This window comes from Sus scrofa, chromosome 9 (assembly GCF_000003025.6).
Source record: "Sus scrofa isolate TJ Tabasco breed Duroc chromosome 9, Sscrofa11.1, whole genome shotgun sequence".
NCBI lineage: Eukaryota > Metazoa > Chordata > Mammalia > Artiodactyla > Suidae > Sus > Sus scrofa.
In genome coordinates this window covers 29,068,117-29,089,218 of record NC_010451.4, presented here as the reverse complement: position 1 = coordinate 29,089,218, position 21,102 = coordinate 29,068,117, and the positions used below count along the sequence as shown (strand labels likewise).

Here is a 21,102-nt window from a genome sequence, read left to right as displayed (position 1 = left end):
CAGCCCTAATGACGTCTTAGTACCGTCACAATTCCACAAATGACCCAAATTAAGCAATGTTTTCTAGTTTACTACTTTTATTAAATACTTGTTTATCATGTGCCTTTAGTGTCAAGAATCTAGTATAGCTGTTCATTGCCTATTATGTCTAAATCCCTCTTCTTATTCAAGCATTTTGATCTAGTATCACCTAATATGAATTCTCCCTCCAACAAGATTAATTTTAAGTTATTTCCATAGAAGCCAAAGAACACAAATCAGGTCATAAAACTGTAAGTACTAAAAACAGGGTTCTCCTAGGAAATCTAGGGCACTGAGTCCTTAGATGATAGGACCATGCAAACCAGGCATTCGTTTCTCAGCTCAGCATGCTCTGAGCTAGGAAGCAGTTGGCTCCATTTAAATAAGTTAAAAATAGACTAACCAGCAGTTAAAATTTTTCAACACAGCAAAAAGCAGTGAGGACAAGGTTTATTCTTTGATCTCCAAAGGTTTGCTTCATTGAGTCTGATAATGGTGCATGACGTGAAGAATGTGAGCTATACTCTAGTCTCACATTACCTGGGTTTTACTTAGTCATCAGTGTAATTTATCTAAGGGCAGCCTGCTGCTAAAAAAAGAGCTCAGCTTGAAGCCTTCTAGCTTACACAGCAGGAGTCTTCTAGAAATTTTGCCACTGGTAAGGAAACTCTTATTTATGGAATCAGGGATCCTTGTTACCATTTTGACTGCATTGAGCTGCAGGCAGGAAACTTTCATTTTATTTTTCTGTTGCCAGATTGATCCTATTTGCAGTAGACTGGAATATATGAAGAATTAAGCTTTGCCCCTAAATCCAGAAATCAAATTAAATTAGATTCTGACAATAAAAAGTCATTTAAAACAGAGTATCTGTTTCATTGATTTAAAAGTAGTAGGTGCTTTTTTTATGGTTTGCTTTGCTGTACAAAAGCCTGTCAGTGTGATGAGGTCCCATTGGTTTATTTTTGCTTTTATTTCTGTTGCCTTGGGAGACTGATCTGAGAAAAGATTTGTAAGGGTGATGTCAGAGAATGTTTTGCCTATGTTCTTTTTTAGGAGGTGTCTTTAAGCTATTTTGTTTATTTTTATGCGGGATGTGAGGTGTGAGGGTGTGTTCCAGTTTCAATGATTTACATGCAGTTGTCCAGTTTACCCAGCATAGTTTGCTGAAAACACTTTTTCCCATTTTATGTTCTTGCCTCCTTTGTCAAAGATTAATTGACCATAAGTGTCTGGGTTTATTTCTGGGTTCTCTATTCTGTTCCATTGGTCTGTATGTCTGTTTTGGTACCAGTACCACACTGTCTTGATGACTGTGGCTTTGTAATATTGCCTGAAGTCTAGGAGAGTTATGCCTCCTGCTTGGTTTTTGTTCCTCAGGTTTGCTTTGGTAATTCTGGGCCTTTTGTGGTTCCCTATAAATTTTTGGATTGTTTGTTCTAGTTCTGTGAAAAATGTCATGGGTAATTTGATAGGGATTGCATTGAAACTGTAGATTGCCCTGGATAGTATGGCCATTTTTACAATATTAATTTTTCCAACCCAGGAGCATGGAACATCTTTCCATTTCTTTGAATCCTCTTTAATTTCCTTGATTAATGTTTTATTGTTCTCAGCATCTAAGTCTTTCACCTCCTTGGTCAGATTTATTCCCAGGTATTTAATTTGGGGGTGCAATTTTAAAAGGTATCATATTTTTATATTCCTTTTCTAATATTTCATTGTTAATATATAGAAATGTGACCAATTTCTGATTGTCAATCTTGTATCCTGCCACTCAGCTGAATTTGTCCATCAGTTCAAGTAGTTTTTTGGTTGAGTCCTTAGAGTTTTCTATGTATAGTATCATGTTATCTGCATACAGTGGCAATTTAACCTCTTCTCTTCCAATTTGGATAATTTTTATTTCTTTTGTCTGCTCTGGCTAGGACTTCCAAAACTATGTTGAATAAAAGTTGTGAGAGTGGGCATGTTTGTCTTGTTCCAGATTTTAGTGGAAGGCTTTCAGCTTTTCTCCATTGAGTATTATATTTGCTGTGGGTTTGTCAAAAATGGCTTTTATTATATTAAGGTGTGTTCCCTATATACCCACTTTGGTAAGAGTTTTTATCATGAATGGATGTTGGATTTTGTCAAATGCTTTTTCTGCAGCTATTGAGATGATCATGTGGTTTTTGACTTTTCTTTTATGAATGTGGTGTATGATGTTGACTGATTTGTGTATGCTGAACCATCCTTGTGAACCTGGGATGAATTCCCCTTCATCGTGGTGTATGATCTTTTTCATATGTTGTTGGTTTCAGTTGGCTAAAATTTTGTTGAGAATTTTTGCGTCTGTATTCATCAAAGATATTGGCCTATAATTTTATTTCATGGTAGTATCTTTGTCTGGCTTTGGTATTAAGGTGATGGTGGCTTCATAGACTGTCTTGATATCCTGCTGTATAGCACTGAGAACTCTATCCAGTCACTTATGCTGGAGCATGATGGCAGATAATGTAAGAAAAAGAATGTACATATGTATGTGTGATTGGGTCACTTTGCTGTACAGTAAACCATCTATAATGGAAAAAATAAAAATCATTTAAAAATAAAAATAAAAAAATAAAAGTAGTAGGTGCTTTTCTGGGGTGGGGGGAATTTATGAGTAATAGTTATAACTAAACCCTATTACAAGGGGTTCTGTAAGGCATATAGTTTGTGAGGATGCCCATAATGGAACAGGGGAAGCTTGGTAGTCACATTCAAATAGGTTTCACACTAGATAATTTTTCTTACTAAGTTGAAAAACAAGAATATATAAACACAGATTATGAATAAGAAAACTTATTTTAACTGTAAATAAATGAACTGTTAAGCAAATTGGAATATCAAATAGCAGCGTCTCTGTTTAAATATTCCACAACTGACACTAATGTGGGTTATTCTCATATATTTGTTGTAAGGGCTCCAGGTTTTCACTAAGTCCTACTTGAAAAGGATGGAGAAGAAATAGACTGAGCTACACCTACTCCATGAATTATGCACAAAGAAGAGCTGCTTTGACCAGAGAAGAACAGAAAGTAAAGGCAGAGGATGTATTAGTAACAGTTATACCAGAGATGTAAAAATAAAGAAACTGAACTTAGAATGGGACCAATCCATTGGTCCTAAGCTTACCATTTCCCCCTTTGTCCATATAGCCATACATTCATTTATTCATCAAGTAGGTTTTAAATATTAAATAAAAGTTGTGAGCCAAGCACTACCTCTAACAAAGAAGCTCACAATTTAGTAAAAAACAAAATCACCTACACAGATAAATCACAATGTAACTCGGGAAGTGCTGTCAAAGCTTTAACAGAAACCTAGTGTTGTGGAGTTAGAGTCTCTCTGTGGATGGGGTGTTTTAGCTGGGTCTTAAAGAATGAGTAGGAGTTTTCCAGGGATCCTCAGGAACGGCACACGTGCAAAATACACCTTGGAGTATGGAATGTTGCAAACTGGTTTTCTATATCCTTAATACTTGAAGGACAGCTTGGCTTGATATAAAAGTCCTGGCTCATCTGTTCTTTTTAAAAATTTCTTGAAAACATTGCTTTTCTGTTGCTTACTTTGTGCATTTTTTTTTAAAAAAGTAAGTCATTTTCCCTTGTAAGTTATTTGATGTTATTATCTGAAGGTCCTAAGAAACTTTTCAGTCTTTTAATTTGAATAGTTTTATTAGGATATGTCTCAGAATTGATTGTTCTGTTCAATATTACAAGGTACCTACGAGCCCTATCAAGGTATATTTTCAGATCTTTTATTTCCACAAAATTTCCTGGATTATACCTTAATATTTTCCATTGTTCTACATAGTTAGTCTAGTTTTGATTTTCTCTTTAGGCTCTCTAGTATTCATATGTTAAATATTCCTTTCATGTACTCCATTTACTCCTTTTCTCATTTCTTGAATTATTTTCATTCTCATGGTTACTTTTCAACTTTTCTTTAATCGTCTTTATTAAATACATGCAAATATCCTCCTCCTTGGATATCTTGAAATATAATATTTATTTCTGAAATGATCCAATCTTTTCTTCTTATATTTATTTCCTGTTTAATCAATTACCATTAAATTACTTCCTATTTTTGTCTACTACTGTTTTAATTTTTGAATTTCTGTTTCTGGGTATACTTTCATATCCAAAAGGCTTCAATGAAAAGATGCAATTCCATTTGAAGAATTGTATTACTATCTTCTTCTGATATCTTGAGAAAAAAATTTCAACTGTAACACTGTGATTCACATTTTCTGTTCTCGTCTTATGGTAGCTTTGTTAGACATTCATTTGCTTTTTATTCCTTATATTTAGAGATTTGTGGAAAAGATTTCTAGATTACAAGTGTCTTCTTCTGATTAAAGGAATGAATTCTTTTTAATTGAAAAAAATTTGGTGAGAGGAAGGGAGTGAGGAATATGTTCTTTTTATTTTATCTTTTCAGATTCTTAACTAGCCTTCTTATTCCTTTCTTTCCCTATAATGCTTTGTCCCAAGGTTAATTTCATAGTCTTTGATTACTCGATTATAATCCAGAACTCATACTTTCTCAAAGATGATATTTCCACTCTTCCTCAATTTTAAACCCTTTCCTACTATGTATAAGTTGTACTCATTAGTTTATACTTACTATTTGATTTTCTTTTACTAGCATTGATTATGTATGCATTTCCTCTTATTTCTTAATGCCCACAACTCTTTTTCATGGAATCTCCACTTTGAAGTTTGGTTGAGAGTGATGTTGGAAATTAATCCCTTATAGGTAGTTTCATTTGCAAATATTTTCTCCCATTCTATGAGTTGTCTTTTCATTTGGTTTCTTTTGCTGTGCAAACACTTTTAGGTTTAATTAGGCCTGCTTTGTTATTTTTGTTTTTATTTTCATTATAGTAGGAGGTTATCAAAAAAGATACTGTTGTAATTTATATTAAAGAGTGATCTGCTTATGTTTTCCACCAAGAGGTTTATAGTATCTGGTCTTACATTTAGGCCTTTGATCCATTTTGAGTACATTTTTGTGTATGGCTTAGAGAATGTTCTAATTTCATTATTTTACATGTAACTGTACAGTTTTATCCACACTAATTATTGAAGAGAATGTGTTTTCTCCATTGCATATTCTTGTCTCCCTTGTCATAGATTAACTGACCACAGGTGTGTGGGTTGATTTCTGGCTTTTCTATCCTATTTCATTGACCTATGTATCTATTTTCATACCAGCAACATACCATTTTGATAACTACAGTTGTATAGTATAGTCTGAAGTCAGGAAGTGTGATGCCTCTGGCTTTGTTTTTTTTTCAGGATTGCTTTGGTTATTCTGGGTCTTTTGTGTTTCCCTATAAATTTCCTTTTTGTTTTTTTTTTCCTTCTAGTTCTGTGAAAAATGCCATTGGTAATTTAAAGAGGTATTTTTTTCCCAACTTGCATGTAATTTAAAGGTTCGATTCCTAGAACTACCTAAATTGTGGTCCATGTGTTTTTATTTGTTCTTCCTGCAGGTTTGGATGAATATTTGTAAGGAATTTAAAATCAGAGAGCTGCCATTATTCTCAATACTCCTCCTCAAGTATTTTAAAGGACATTTGTTTATATAAAAATTTAAAAAATGACATTCTTAAATGGAGATATTCTGGCTTGGGAGAACTGAAATACTGTGAATAATGTTATAAAAAGTTCTTGAACTTTGTAACATTGCATCTGACAATATTTTACAGGATCGAAGTCTAAGACTAGAAGTAAAGAGGAAATTCCTTTCACTTTAGTTTGAAGAAACAGATGAGACTCTGGACAAAGACTGCAAGCAAAGGAAGTAAGTACATTATACTAGTTTGCAACCCTGAATTATGATGATAGGCGGGATTAACAGGGGAAGAATAATAGTAGGAAATCTCTTGAGGACATCTGCACTTAGGAATGCTAGAATATATTAATAGAGCATCTTAAATAGCCAGTGTGATAAATGATAAGCAGGAGAGATCTGTAAAACATATAAACATTATTAAGAACAGGAAGTGGCCAAATATGAAAAAAATGGTTTTATATGCCTTTTAGAAATTATAGTTCAGATTATACTTATTTGTGGATTAAAATGAAATGTTTGAAGCCTAGATAATTTGTGAACACTTCATAAACATATTAATCTATTATTGACCTCAGTTGCAAATCATTGAACCTAACTTGAATTTGTGGAAGTAAAAACTGAGGAAAGTATGATGTTCAGAAGGGTAATTTTAGGCCTGGTTTTTGTTATGACCTAAGGCTAGATAGTTCATATAGATCAAATAGTCAGATCTAGAATAGATACTAAGATGATCATTGCATACTTATTATAAAATGTTTAGCAAAATAATTACACATGATAAGAACTCAAAAATTGAGTAATTTTTATAATTAATATCATTTTTTAAAATAATTTTTAAAATTTTCCCACTGTACAGCAAGGGGGTCAGGTTATCCTTACATGTATACATTACAATTACATTTTTCCCCCACCCTTTCTTATTTATATAGGGTTAATAACATATGTGTAATATACACTTTTCTGAATTTAAAATCTAAAAGTGATTAGCCGAATAAAAATAACTCATTGTGTGTGTATATGAATGCTGTGTGAGGATAGATTATACATTTATGTATATGTCTCATATTGTGTGTATATTCTATGTTACCTGTTAAAACCATTCCAGTTATTCAAAAATTAGTATAGTCAAACATATAACTTTTTGCTTTACTAAAATAAATCTATTTTATTTGGAACAGTGTGGGAGAAGTTCAAGCCTAAGGATGCTCTCAAAAACTACTGTGGTTTTGATGATAAGCAGTTAAATTGAGGTAACTTCATGAGAGTAACAAGTTTTAATATATGATAACTACTTTATGAAAGACAGGATGGGAAAGAGACAGTTAAATGCTCCTCTATGATCATAAAAATGTCAGATCTTAGCCTCAAATCAAGTCAAGAGTCCTGGATTTAACTGAATCAGACTGTGGAGAAATATATGCCCCAGGGAATTGTTGAAAGTAATAGAGCATCCAGTCAGTAACTGGTATGATAATGGACAATGACAGTACAAGATAGTCCTGCTGAGACCACTGTCATCCCAGGGTGACTGTGAACATGTTTAAGGCTATATACCCTCCAAGGAACAACATCAGATGCCTCACATGGCCGGGCACATATATTTCCCTAAAATGTTCCAACCAGTGACAAATGTACAGAAAACAATAGCTACTACTTGGAAGAATCAAAAGGAAATAGAAGACTTGAACAATATTATAAACAAACTAGACCTGGTAAACATCTAGAGAACACTCCACCAACAACAGTATAGTCCATATTCTTTTCAGGAACACATGGAACATTTCCCAGAGAAGAGCATATGCTAAGCCATAAAACAAATCATACTATATTAAAATAACTGAATTATACAAAGCATATTTTCCAAAAACAATTGAGGGAAATTAGGAGTCAATAACAGAAAGAAATTGGGAAATTTACAAATATGTGAAAATTGAACATCATATTCCTAAATAATGAATGGGTCAAAAAGGGAATTATAGGGAAAATAGAAAATACTTTTTTTTTTTTTTTGGTCTTTTTGCTATTTCTTGGGCCGCTCCCACGGCATATGGAGGTTCCCAGGCTAGGGGTCGAATCGGAGTTGTAGCCACCGGCCTACGCCAGAGCCACAGCAACGCGGGACCCGAGCCGCGTCTGCAACCTACACCACAGCAATGCCGGATCGTTAACCCACTGAGCAAGGGCAGGGACCGAACCCACAACCTCATGGTTCCTAGTCGGATTCGTTAACCACTGAGCCACGACGGGAACTCCGAAAATACTTTGAGACAAGTTAATGACAACATATTTTACCAAAGCTTACTGGATGCAGCTAAAGCACTAATTAGAAAATTATAGCTGTAAATGCTTAAAATTTAAAAATAGAAAATCTCATATCAAACAATTCAACATTTCATCTTAAAACACTGGACAAGAAGAACAAAGTCAACTCAAAGTAAGAAGAAGAAAGTGAATAATAAAAATCAGATTAGAAATTAATAAAATAGAGAACAGAAAGAGAATATAAACAAAACTAAGAATTGGTTCAAGATACACTAAATTTACAAATTTTTTGCTAGACTGAAAAAGAAAAGACTCAAATACTAAAATCAGGAATGGACCAGAGGGTATTACTACTGACCTTCCAAAAATAAAAAAGAATTTGTAGAGAATACTATTAACAATTTTATGCCAATAAATTAGATAATATAGATAAAAATAACAAATTTGCATAAATACATAAACTACCAACACTGGCTCACGGAGAAGTAGAAATTACAAATAGACTTATAACACGTAAAGGGATTGAATTAATAATTAGGGAAAAAACTACCCACAAAGAAAGCCAAAGCCCAGGCTCAGACTACTTTATTTGTGTATTCTGCCAAATAATTCTACCATTTAAACAATTAATACCATTTCTTCACTCTTAGAAAAATAAAGAAGAGAAAGAAACACCTCTCAATTCTTTCTCCAAGGTCAGTATCACTCTGATCCAAAACCAAATTAAGACATCATGAGAGAAGAAAACTGCAGATTAATATAACTTTTAAATATAGAAGCAAAATTCCTTAACAAAAATAAGCACTTCAAATTCCATAATATTTAAAAAAATAGGCACCACAACCAAGTGGAATTTTGGCCAGGAATGCAAGTGTTAGTTTAACATTTGAAAATCAACTGATATAAAACAACATATCAATAGGCTAAATAATTTTTAAATTATTGCAATAGATACAGATAAAGCATTTAACAAAATCCAATATTGCTTCATGTTGAAAATACTCAACCACTTATAAATACAGAGGACTATCCTCAACCAAATTAAGTCACCTACTTACAAAAAAAAAAAATAGATAGCATGATACTTAATGGCAAAAAAAAAAGAAAAAAGAAAAAATCATGCTTTTCCCTTAAAATCAGGACTAAAACAAGGATGTTCTCTTTCATCATTTCTATTCACCATTATATTGAACATTCTAGCAAAGGCATTAGAGCAAGAATGGTTAATAAATGTCATCCAGATTGAAATAGAAATAGTAAACTATTTTTCCAAAAGACATGATTTTGCAAATAAAAACTGAGAAAATCCACCACAAAACTATGAAAGCCAGTAAACAATTTCAGCAAGGTTGAATCCTGCTAGATTGCCACAAAAAATAATTTATGTTTCTACATACTAGCAGGGAACAATTCAAATGTGAAATTATGAAAACCATTCAATCTATAATAATGAAATATTTAGTAATAAATTTAGTAAAATAATTTCAAGACAAATACTCTGAAAATAATAATAATTGATATAATTAATGACAATATAATGGAAACACATTCCATGTTCATAGATCGGATGATAATATTAAGATGGTAATAGTCCTCATATCTATTTCCAGCTTCAGTGTAACATCTGTCAAAATGTCAGTTTCCTATTTTGTAGACTTAACAAGATGATCTTAAAATCCATATAGAAAGTCAAACGACTCAGAATTTCCAAAATAATCTTGAGAAAGAACAAGGCTATAGCATTCACATCTCCTTATTTCAAAAACTTCCTATAGGAGTTCCCCCTATGGTTCGTCAGGTTAAGGATGTGGCATTGTTTCTGTGGCTTATATATCTCTGGCCTAGGAAACTTCCAACTAGGTGCAGCCAGAAAAGGAAACAAACAAACAAACAAACTTTACAAAGCTAACTATAGCTCACATATATCAACACATGAGATACTGGCCAAAGGATAGGCCTATGGTTCAATGGAACAGATTTGAGAGTCCCAAATAAACCCTTTCAAACAGTCGATTGATTTTTGGCAAGGGTGCCAAACAACTCAAATGAATAAGAATAATCTTTCCAACAAATACTGCTGGTCAAATTTGTTATTCACATGCAAAAAAATGAAGCTGAATCTGCATGTCACACCATGAGCAAAGATTAACCCAATAGATCAAAATCCTAAATGTAAGAGGTAACACAATAAAACTCAAGAAAAAAAAAGATTTTTTTCTGGCCTTGGACAAGAAATTGGTTTCTTAATTTTAACATCAAAAGCACAGGCAACAAATGAAAAATATATAAATTATACTTCATCAACATTAAAAAATATGTGTGCTCCAAAGGACGTTATTCAAGAAAGTAAAAAGACAGGCCACAGAATGGATGTACTTATTTATAAATTTATATCTATATGAGGCTTGTATCTAGTATACATAAGAATACAACTTAATAATGTCACAAATTATCCAATGAAAAAGGTCAATAAACATAAATGTCTACAAAGATATATATAAATGGCCAATAAGTATATGAAAAAATGCTCAACCACATTATCCATTAGGGAATTGCAAAGACGATTCTCAATGAGGGAGTTCCCATCCTGGGGCAGCAGAGAGGAATCCCATTAGTATCCATGAGGATGCGGTTTGATCCCTGACCTTGCTCAGTGGGTCAGGGATCTGGCATCGCCATGAGCTATGTGTAGGTTGCAGATACAGCTCAGATCTCCCGTGACTGTGGCTGTGGCTCTTATTCGACGCCTAGCCAAGGAACTTCCACATGCCTCCAGTGTGACCCTAAAAAGAAAAAAAAAATTTCTCAATGAGATATTACTTCATTATCCACAACAGGAGGGCTAGAATTAAAATGACAGGTAATGTCAGAGTTCCCATAGTGGCTCAGTGGGTTAAGAACCCGACATAGTGTCTGTAAGGATGTGGGTTCAATCTCTGGCCTCACTCAGTGAGTTAAGGACATTGCGTTGCCACAAGCCATAGCACAGGTGGCAGATGTGACGCAGAGCCCGTGTTGCAGTGGCTGTAGTAGAGGCCTGCAGCAGTAGCTCCGATACAACCCGTGGCTATATGCTATATGCTGCAGGTGCAGCCTAAAAAAGAAAAAAAAAAAAAAAAAAAAAAAAAACAAACAGGTAATGTCAAATACAGAAAAGGATGTAGAGAAATTAGAGCCCTCATATGCTGGTAATATGAATGGTTTTTTGGTAAATGATCTGATAGTTCCTCAAAAGTTTAAACATAGTTATCCTACTCCCAAGAGAAATAGAAACATATTCATTTACACAAATACTTCTACTGAATGCTCATAGCAACATTCACAAAAAGCCAAAATGTAGCAACAATCTAAATGCTATTTACTGATGAATAGATAAACAAAATACAGCCTATATATAAGATACAAATTATTTTTTGAATAAAAGGAATGAAGTTCTGGTACAAGCCACAACACTCATGAAAATATTATGAGTGAAAGAAGTCTGTAAAAATTACCATGTATCATATGATTCAATTCAATTCAATATGAAATACCCAGGATAGGCAAATCTAGAGATACAGAGAGCAGACTGGTGGTTGACTAGAGCTGACTATAGGGAATGGGGAGAAATGGTAGATGATGGCTAAAAGGTATGGTGTTTTCTTAGGGGATGATGAAATGTTCTAAAATTGATTGTGGCAATGGTTGGTGTTTCTGATTCTACTAAAAACCATTGAATTGTTCTCTTTAAATAGGTGAATTTTATGGTGTATGAATTATATCTCAACAAAGCTATTAACAAAAAAAGGTAAATTATCTCCTTTAGGCATTATGTTCCTTTTGTTCTTCTGAAACTAAGGAATAGACCCTCAGTGTACTCCAAAATACAGAAAGTTCAAAATAAATATAAGCAGGAATGTTGATCATTTTCTTCTCTGCACACACACAAAAAAAAAATGGAAAAAACAATCAATCAGATTTCACAGGGAGCCCAGAAACAGTAGCTAAATTGAGCACCCCAAAGCCTGGAAAGCTTTCTGGAGACTTATAAATACTGTGAGCTTCCTCGAAGTTTGTTCAGAATACCAAGATGGCTTGAGAATCTAGCTTATCTTGTTAGGCTATTTGTGATGGAATTTACTTCAGGACTCAGCATCTCCTTGTCCATTTTCCATATGTCTCTTTTCATTTGTTTTTAATTGCAATTAATTATTTCTCGTTCTCTGGATCTCTTTTCAATTCTAGACAGAAAAAAAAATCTGATTGAATTCCAATTTAGGCACAAATTTTTGTTAGCGTAATGATTCAAATGTAATTTTCATGAGTTAGCATGAAGCTCTGTATTTCTGTGTTTTGTGTAAAGACATGACCCCTCAGGAGAAATTAGCACAAATATACATATATCATGACCATGTAAAATAGTGTATATCAGTTGACTCAAAACTGCCTCAGGAAACAGAAGTTAAGAAAAAAATCATGTAATAATATTTCAGCTGAATCAACTGTTTTCCTCTTTATCAAAAGAATCTTTATCAGCTAGTTTAGCATTCAGAGAAATATGTCCGTTCAGTTAAATAAGTACTAAGTCTGTAATTGTCAGGAACTAGCCTGATGCTGGATATAACATATAAATAGGATAGAGTCTCTTTTTCAAAGTTTAAAACTAGATAAAGAAGTATCCATTACAAATACAAATAATTTGTATTGGATTACAAATAATTATAATTTTTTTACAAATAATTCCTCCAGCTGACTTGTGAAGTGAAACTCTTCCATAGTCTTTGGTCTATCACTAGCGATTTATTTATTTATTTATTTATTTATTTATTTATTTATTGCTGCATATGGAAGTTTCCAGGCTGTAGTTGCCAGCCTACACCACAGCCACAGCAATGTGGAATCTCAGCCGTGACTGTGACCTACACCACAGCTCATGGCAATGCCAGATCCTTAACCCACTGAGCAAGGCCAGGATCAAACCTGCATCCTCCTGGATACTAGTTGGGTTCATTACAGCTGAGCCACAACTGGAACTCCCAAGCTTTTTAAAATAGTCATTTAAGCTCAATGTCATCATTTCTACCAGTAACACAATATTTTGCTATCAAAGAAAATATTCTCAATGCTATTATTTTAGATGCAAAGATAGAAATTATTCAAAGTCATTAATATGACCATTAGTGTCCCTGGCTCTTGTTTTCAATGTACTGCAATTCCACTTCTGTTTTGAATGCAAGCCTAAAATGTCCATATTGCATCACTGAAACAGCAGATGTCAATTTGATAAAAACACTTTTTAATCCATCAAAGAGCTATGCCTAGGGTAACCATAAAGTCAAACATGACTGCCTTAATTGCTTGGAGATGAGGCTTTCAAGGTCCTTTAAAGATATGAGGCCATGTCATAAACTATCTTTAAAATGATCTGCCCTCCAATTTTCTAATTTCTAAGTGAAATTGCTTAGCACCTTGAGGGGTTGGGGAATAACCATTAAAATAGGCATTCAAAAGAGAATTTACTTTGAAAGGAGGGGCTGTGATGAGAGTACAAGGAAATGAAAAGATCAATGTTAACTACCAACTGATATGGCTTCACACATATTCTCCTTGTGAGCCAGAAGTTGTTCAGAGTTATAGCAATTATAGGACAAGGGCTCATCTTTAGGATTATGAAGCGATAGCTTCATATCTTCTTATACATGCTGTCAGCCTCCTCGACATTCAGTACTTTGTGTGACAGCACTCCATCAACTTGCAGAAAAAGGAGCCAAATAGCAGTGATTACTTGGATTCTCACACTGACCAGAGCTAACTGAGTTTTTATTACCAGTTCTTTAACCTTAAGTGCCTGAATTATTTTGAAAATAGATTGAATTAAGTAAAGTTAAAAAGCTGGCATGATAGAAGAAAAAAATGAATGGTGTGTGATCAGTAAAAGTAATTCATTATTTCTTTACAATAGCACTGTCAAGGAGCAGATTAAAGTGTATTTTAACTCATCAAAATAGCCATTGAGCATTTGTTATATACTTGATGGGAGAAAATAATTTTTAAAAATAGTAGCTAAAAGAGAACATACTGATAGAAGTGCAGAGTGCAGCTGGAAAGGCTATTAGTGAGAGAAAAGAAAAATAGAAAGTTAAAAAAATTTACCTGGTACCATTTAGCCTACAGTGTTAGCAAGTGGACAAGCATAAGAAGGCATTGATTATAGCACATTATGTCAATTCATGTATTAAAATAATTGTCATTGAAATATTTTAAAAGTTAAATCTTGATAAAGGATGGTGATACAATTTGAAAAGAGCTTTATAGGAACATCACATTTTTATATGAAATAAACTTTAATTTCCACGCAATTCACAAACATAGAATGCCTCTAATGCTACAAAGCTAATGAGATGCTACTGTGTGTCTCTGAGTGTGCACTCACATATTACTTATACAGTTAAGTTTTACTTAGACACAGACAAAAAATTATGCTCTATTTTTGAACAGATTTATTCAGTGTAGTTTACCATGAAAGGGATGGCTAGTATGGTTCCTTGAAATAAATGATAGCATATGCATAGTGAAATAAATGATAGTATATGAGCAGTCAAAAATACTTCTCACATCTTCAGCTGAACTATTGTCTTCTTAGAAGTAAATGCAAATCAAAATATCCTGCTTTACTCAGCAAGGCATGCTCTTTACCTTAAAATGCTGACCCTTTTTTCAAGGTTGTATATAGCTAGGGTCATTGTCACATTATGTAGGCAAGTATAAAGCAAATCGTGAGAGTCAATGGAGAGTTTACAAAGCTTCAAAATATCATCCTTATCACCAATGACAAAATGAGTTCTCTTTCATACTAATTCTTTGGGGTTTAAAATGGCTTGGTCTAATAAGATATTCTTTTTTAGAATGAAAATACTCAAGGGACTGAAACATTTCATAAGTTGTTATCAGTATTCTCATTAATGATGTTTAAGTGACAGCTAGTGGAGGTGCCTGAGGGAAGACAGGGCCTGGAAGGCTGGGCACCACAGATGAGCAAACGGAGTCACAGTCTGGGCCCAATACTGTCCTTAACAGTTCCCTACTCTGAATAATACTAAGTTTCTCCTCCTTATTTCATTTGACTGGTTTAGGTCAACAGCCTCACTTTCTTGGCCATTAACTTTCAGGCTTCTAAGAGACCAACTATAACATATTTGAGTGTACCAATATAAAGATAACTTGAAAACAACTGGCTTTTCTTTCTTTTTCTTTCTCTTTTTTTCTTTTTCTTTTTTCTTTTTTTGTTTTGTTTTGTCTTTTTGTCTTTTCTAGGGCCAGACCCACAGCATATGGAGGTTCCCAGGCTACAGGTCTAATCAGAGCTGTAGCCACCGGCCTAAGCCATAGCCACAGCAATGCAGGATCTGAGCCTCGTCTGTGACCTACACCACAGCTCACAGCAACACCGGATCCTTAACCCACTAAGCAAGGCCAGGGATTGAACCCACAACCTCATGGTTCCTAGTCAGATTCGTTAACCACTGAGCCACAGCGGGAAATCTGAACTGGTTTTTCTCTTAACATTTTTTAGTATATTCAGCATCCTGTAAGCTTGGTTTATATAGGAGTTTGGAGCTGAAAAAAAAAATCTTAAAAATAAAGTGACCTTTCTTCCTCCCTAGCCCTACTCTAAGAATAAATCAGCTTAAGATTTCAACTCTTTAACTATTTCTTCTTATATTTACCTACAAGTTTCAGATCAGTCCACTCTTAGACCAGGCAAGCATGGATCTAGTTCCAGGAAAATGGCCTAACATCAGATCATTCCCATTGGGCAATGCAAATATTTCTTTCTCAGGATCTTATGAGATTAAACTGTCATGATGGTGCTGACTTGCTGATTTGGGGTGACTCTCGTTTATGTCAGACATAGAACAAGTTCAGACTCTTGGCCTAGACCCTCACATATAGGCCTGTGAAGTGGCTCTCACACATTCATGTTCCAATCATCTTACCACTTCAGGTCAACTGTACCCAAATGTGGGGTATATGGTTATGGCGGTGGTGGCAGGATTTCTCTACCCTATGGGCTCCTTTGCCATCAGCACACCATGGTCAGTCAGTCTTAGAGGAATTGGTTGTACCATTTCCAAGGGTTCTTAAGACTGTTCCTACATAATACTAGTAGGCTCTTCTTATCCATTTTCTCTAAATGCCTGCAATGACAGAGCAGCTATCATGCTTCAGGGACAGTCTTCAGCAGTGCTCACAAGAGACAAGATACTCCTCCTATGAATGGGATTACTCTTCTTCCTCCATTTAACTCCCCTCATTTAACTTCTGCTGTGTTGCTGGATATAACGTAGGGGTGTGACCAACATCAAAAGAGATCACATCCTAGGAATGTGGGCAGTAGAATCTAAAGCATTCCAGAAAAGATATGGTTGGGTGATATTATACATTTACACTATAAAATTCTGAATTATAAATTTAACAAAAACAGAAGACTAATCTTCATTCACTTGTTCCTGTGTACTCTAGATAAGACATGCATCTGTGATCACTAGCAATGTAACACACCAGCAGCTTTTCAGAGTCATTAGAAACCAGCATTCACAGAAGTAGCAGTGCAACCATCATGAAATAAGTGGAATTAGGGGACTGTAGAGCAAGTTCTATTGTCTATTGTTTCAGTACACAGGTTCTGAAGAAACATTATATCATGAGAAATAACAATATTGTTATCTTTTTTCTCATAAGGGTAGGGAGATACAAAATTAGCCACGAATGGTACTTTTAACAATAAAGACCACAATGCTAAGATTCTTAGACAAATAGAAGGAGATGATGGCTGGACATTTTGACACTTATAAACATGTAAATATCTCTTCTCTACATCTGTAATAAATCAAACAGAGATATATAAGATGGGCCCATGTACTCTGTCATATGTTTTAAATCAAAATGTTTACGTAAAAAAGGACACCGTTAAAGAATTATCCTGTGTCCCAGAGGAGGACCTATTTATTACTTAAAGTGCTGCTATCCCTTGATTTCACAATTTAAGGCGTTATCTAATGACCTCCTTTGAAGATCAGAAATCATTTTTTCAATTCTTAAACATCATGGCCTATCCTCATGCAGAAATACTTCCCTTAACTCCATACTAGCAACTTCATAATTTTTTAAAATATTTCATGTGTATATTTTTATGATTTTGAGGATATTGTTTCATGATTATATTTTATTTTACAACATTTGCTTTCCCTAGAATTTGCTCATTTATAAAATGACGATAATAAAATTGCTAAATTAATAAGGTTGTTGTGATGTTTAGCAAATTAATATACACAAAACACAGCAATTACCTGGTGCAAGTTAGCACTACACTAGTATTTTCTACTTTTATATTAATACTTAGTTTGCTCAGCATTTTTTCTTTCTCCAAATTCCCTGAATATGGTCAGATGATCAAGAAATTATAGAATTCCCCTCCCCAACAGACACACTGCCACCTTTAACTGCAACCTTCTTAAAAGTGTTCCATCTTCCTGGGAGATGCTTCCAGTCTTCCTTTCTACTGGAGACTTGCTAGACTACACAGTCATCATCCTGATACTTCCTTTTGAGCCTCTTAAATACTGTAATCTTTATCTGTTGATTCACATAATTTTTGTTTCTTTATTTACATTCTCTTTTTGGAGGACCATATCTCCATAAACTCCACAAAAATGTGCCTAGGAGGTAAAAATTACAAGTTTCATGTATCTGAAAATATCTTCATTCTACACTGCGCTGGAATGGTTTGTCTCCATGTGAAATTTTAAGTTGGGAAATAGTTCTGTGTCATTATGATTCCCAATCCTTTGATGAGGTTTTTGATGATGGATTGATAGGTAAATGATAGATAAATAGATAGGAAGAAAAATAGATGGATGGATAGATAGATAGAAAGAAAAACAAATAGATACCTCCTGTAGGTATAGACTGTCCCCTCAAAACAAGTCTTTGAGAGTTCAAAAATTCTGCCTCATTTTGCATCAGTTCTTATTAATTTCTTTGGGGCCTCAGTGAGTAGACCCTTCAATCTGGAATACCATGCTGCTATATTCAGGGAAAGTTGACTGCAAGTTTTTTAAATTAAAGTATAATTGACTTAAAATATTATATTAATTTTAGCTGAACGAAGTGTGATTTGAATTTTGTATTCATTACATAATATTCACCATGGTAAATCTAGTTACCATTTGTCGCCATACAAAGTTATTTACAAAATTCCTGGCTATATTCCCTATCCTATGCAACACATCCCCATGACTTATTTATTTTATAACTGTTCCTCACTGGGTTTGTTCTTTGTATCTATGAGTCTGTTTTGTTTTTTTAGTTTCCACATATAAGTAAAATCATATGGTACTTATTTTTCTCCGACTTATTTTACTTAGGATAATACCTTCTAGATCCATCCATGTTGCCATAAATGGTAAGATTTCATTCCTATTTATTTATTGCTTTTTAGGACTGCACCCATGGCATACGGAGGTTCCCAGGCTAGGGGTGGAATCAGAGCTGTAGCTTCTGGCCACGCCACAGACATAGCAATGCAGGATCCGAGTCACCTCTGCCACCTACACCACAGCTCACAGCAACGCCAGATCCTTAACCCATTGAGCAAGGCCAGGGATTAAACCTGAGTCCTCATGGATGCTAGTCAGATTCCTTAACTGCTGAGCCATGACAGGAACTCTCATTACTTTTTATAGCTGAGTAACATCCTATTATGCACACACACACACACACACACACACACACTTTTACCACTAACTCTTTCACAATTAATTCTTTAATGGTGTCCTTTTTCACATAACAATTTGATTTAAAATGTAGGACAAAATATAGATATCACTGCTTGATATATTTTTTCTAATCTATTTCATGTAGCATACAGGTTAATACTTTTATTTCTATAGATAGGAGCTTTCCTCTCAGAACAAATCAAAGGTTCACCTTACCCAGGCAGGTATGAAGGTGTGTGATATACATATATATCACAACTTTATTCATTCATCTATGGCCAATTAGGTTGCTTCCTATCTTGGCTATTGTACATAATGTTGCAATGAACATTAGAATGCATATATCTTTCTGAAATAGTTTTTGTTTTCTTCAGTTAAATACCCAGAAAATAGAGCATCCTATACTTATTTGCCATGATTTGCATCTTTTTTTGATATTATATTTTCTATTAATGTGGTATTTTTTGAAGCTTTTTTCCTAAATCATCCATAGTTTTAGAGTTTTTTCCTTTTGTTTTGCTTACCTACAGTTGATTCTTTTTTTTTTTTTTTTTTTTTTGTCTTTTTTCAGGGCCGCACCCACAGCATATGGAGGTTCCCAGGCTACGGGTCCAATCAGAGCTGTAGCCACCACTGGCCTGCACCACAGCCTCAGCGATGCGGGATTCAAGCCTCATCTGAGGCCAGCACCACAGCTCCCGACAACACCAGATGCTTAACCCACTGAGAGACACCAGGGATCGAACCTGCATCCTCATGGATGCTAGTCAGGTTCGTTAACCGCTGAGCCATGATGGGAACTCCTGCAGTTGATTCTTGAACAATGCAGATTTAAACCTCTGGGTTCACTTATATGAGCTATCTTTCAATAGTAAACACTACAGTGCTACAAGGTCCATGGCTGGTTGAGTCTGAAGATGTAGAGGAACTGTGGATACATAGGGCCAACTGCAAATTATATGCAGATTAATCAGGGATTAATTAATTAATTAATCAGGGCTAGCATGTTACTCAGGGCTTAACTGCATGTACATACCTGTCTGTGACTGTCTTTAAATTTAGATGATTTCCTCAAACATTGAAGAATGAGAAACTAGAAACTGATTGGGTTATATGTGTTGTGAGAAAAACTAGAGAGTGAATGGGTTTTACTTTCTTGGTGAACACTAAGTTGTTTCATTTTATGATACACAAGTACCAAAATATATCAACTTTCTGCTGTTGTTTTGTCTTGGGTCAAATGGTTCTTCATAATAGGCAGTATAAGTCTGTTTTTCTGAATTGTAGAACCTGACAGAGACAAGGAGGATGGGGCCTCAGATTTTAAAAATGTGGCATTTACCTAATCTTCCTGTTTTAACATCCTTAATTATCCCCAGCCCATTTTATCTTGGCTCGATATTTTCAAGTCTAGATCTCCCTAGTTTTATTTTATTTTATTTTTCTTATTTTATTTTAAAATTATTTCTCCAATACAATTTTTTTTCTACTGTATAGCATGGTGACCCAGTTACACATACATATATACATTCTATTTTCTCACATTATCATGCTCCATCATAAGTGACTAGGCATAGTTCCCAGTGCTACACAGCAGGATCTCATTGCTAATCCATTCCAAAGGCAATAGTTTGCATCTATTAACCCCAAGCTTCCCATCCACCCCACTCCGGGACAACAAGTCTATTCTCCAAGTCCCCTCTCCCTCTTGGCAACAACAAGTCTATTCTCCAAGTCCATGATTTTCTTTTCTGTGGAAAGGTTCATTTGTGCCGTATATTAGATTCCAGATATAAGTGATACCATATGGTATAGATCTCCCTAGTTTTTTTGTTTGTTTTGTTGCCATTTCTAGGGCCGCTTCTGCGGCATATGGAGATTCCCAGGCTAGGGGTCGAATCGAGCTGTAGCCGCCGGCCTATACCAGAGCCACAGCAACGCGGATCTGCAACCTACACCACAGCTCACGGCAATGCCGGATCCTTAACCCACTGAGCAAGGCCAGGGATCGAACTCGCAACCTCATGGTTCCTAGTCGGATTCGTTAACCACTGAGCCACACGGGAACTCCTCCCTAGTTTTAATTTTCAGTAGAGTAGACTATTTTTTCATGCCTAACCAGAAGAGGGATAGTTACTTTGTTGTGTGGGGCAAAGAAGGGAATGTTGAACAAAAAAGGATCTAAGTGCTTTTAAACAGTTCAAAATATTCTTTATATTTTTGTTTCCACCTCTTATCCCTGCCTTCATTGATCTGGTGTTTCCACTTGTGAGACTCTATTGTTTTATCACATAAATTAGCTTGCTTTGTTGGTTTCTAATTCTGCTAGCTGATATATTTCAGCATTTTCTCCTGTGCTTAGTTAGCCACTATTCATCATTTTCAAAATTTGAATGTCATATCCCATCTTATAGTATCTCAACTTTTCCCTTAGGTGTCTATGACATTTTTTTCA

The 21,102-nt window shown here is 34.8% G+C and overlaps 1 long non-coding RNA gene across 4 annotated transcripts in view; it reads left to right on the top strand.

Moving 5' to 3' along the window:
- The window catches only part of LOC110255422, a 53,608-nt gene continuing 32,984 nt past the window's right edge, over positions 479-21,102 (top strand). For 3 of the 4 annotated variants that reach the window (XR_002335599.1, XR_002335596.1, XR_002335597.1), the window contains exons 1-2: positions 479-679; positions 5,762-5,856. This is a non-coding gene — a long non-coding RNA (uncharacterized LOC110255422). Of the gene's footprint in view, positions 680-5,761; positions 5,857-6,806; positions 6,879-21,102 lie in introns of all 4 variants that reach the window. The other variant, XR_002335598.1, reaches the window with a different exon arrangement.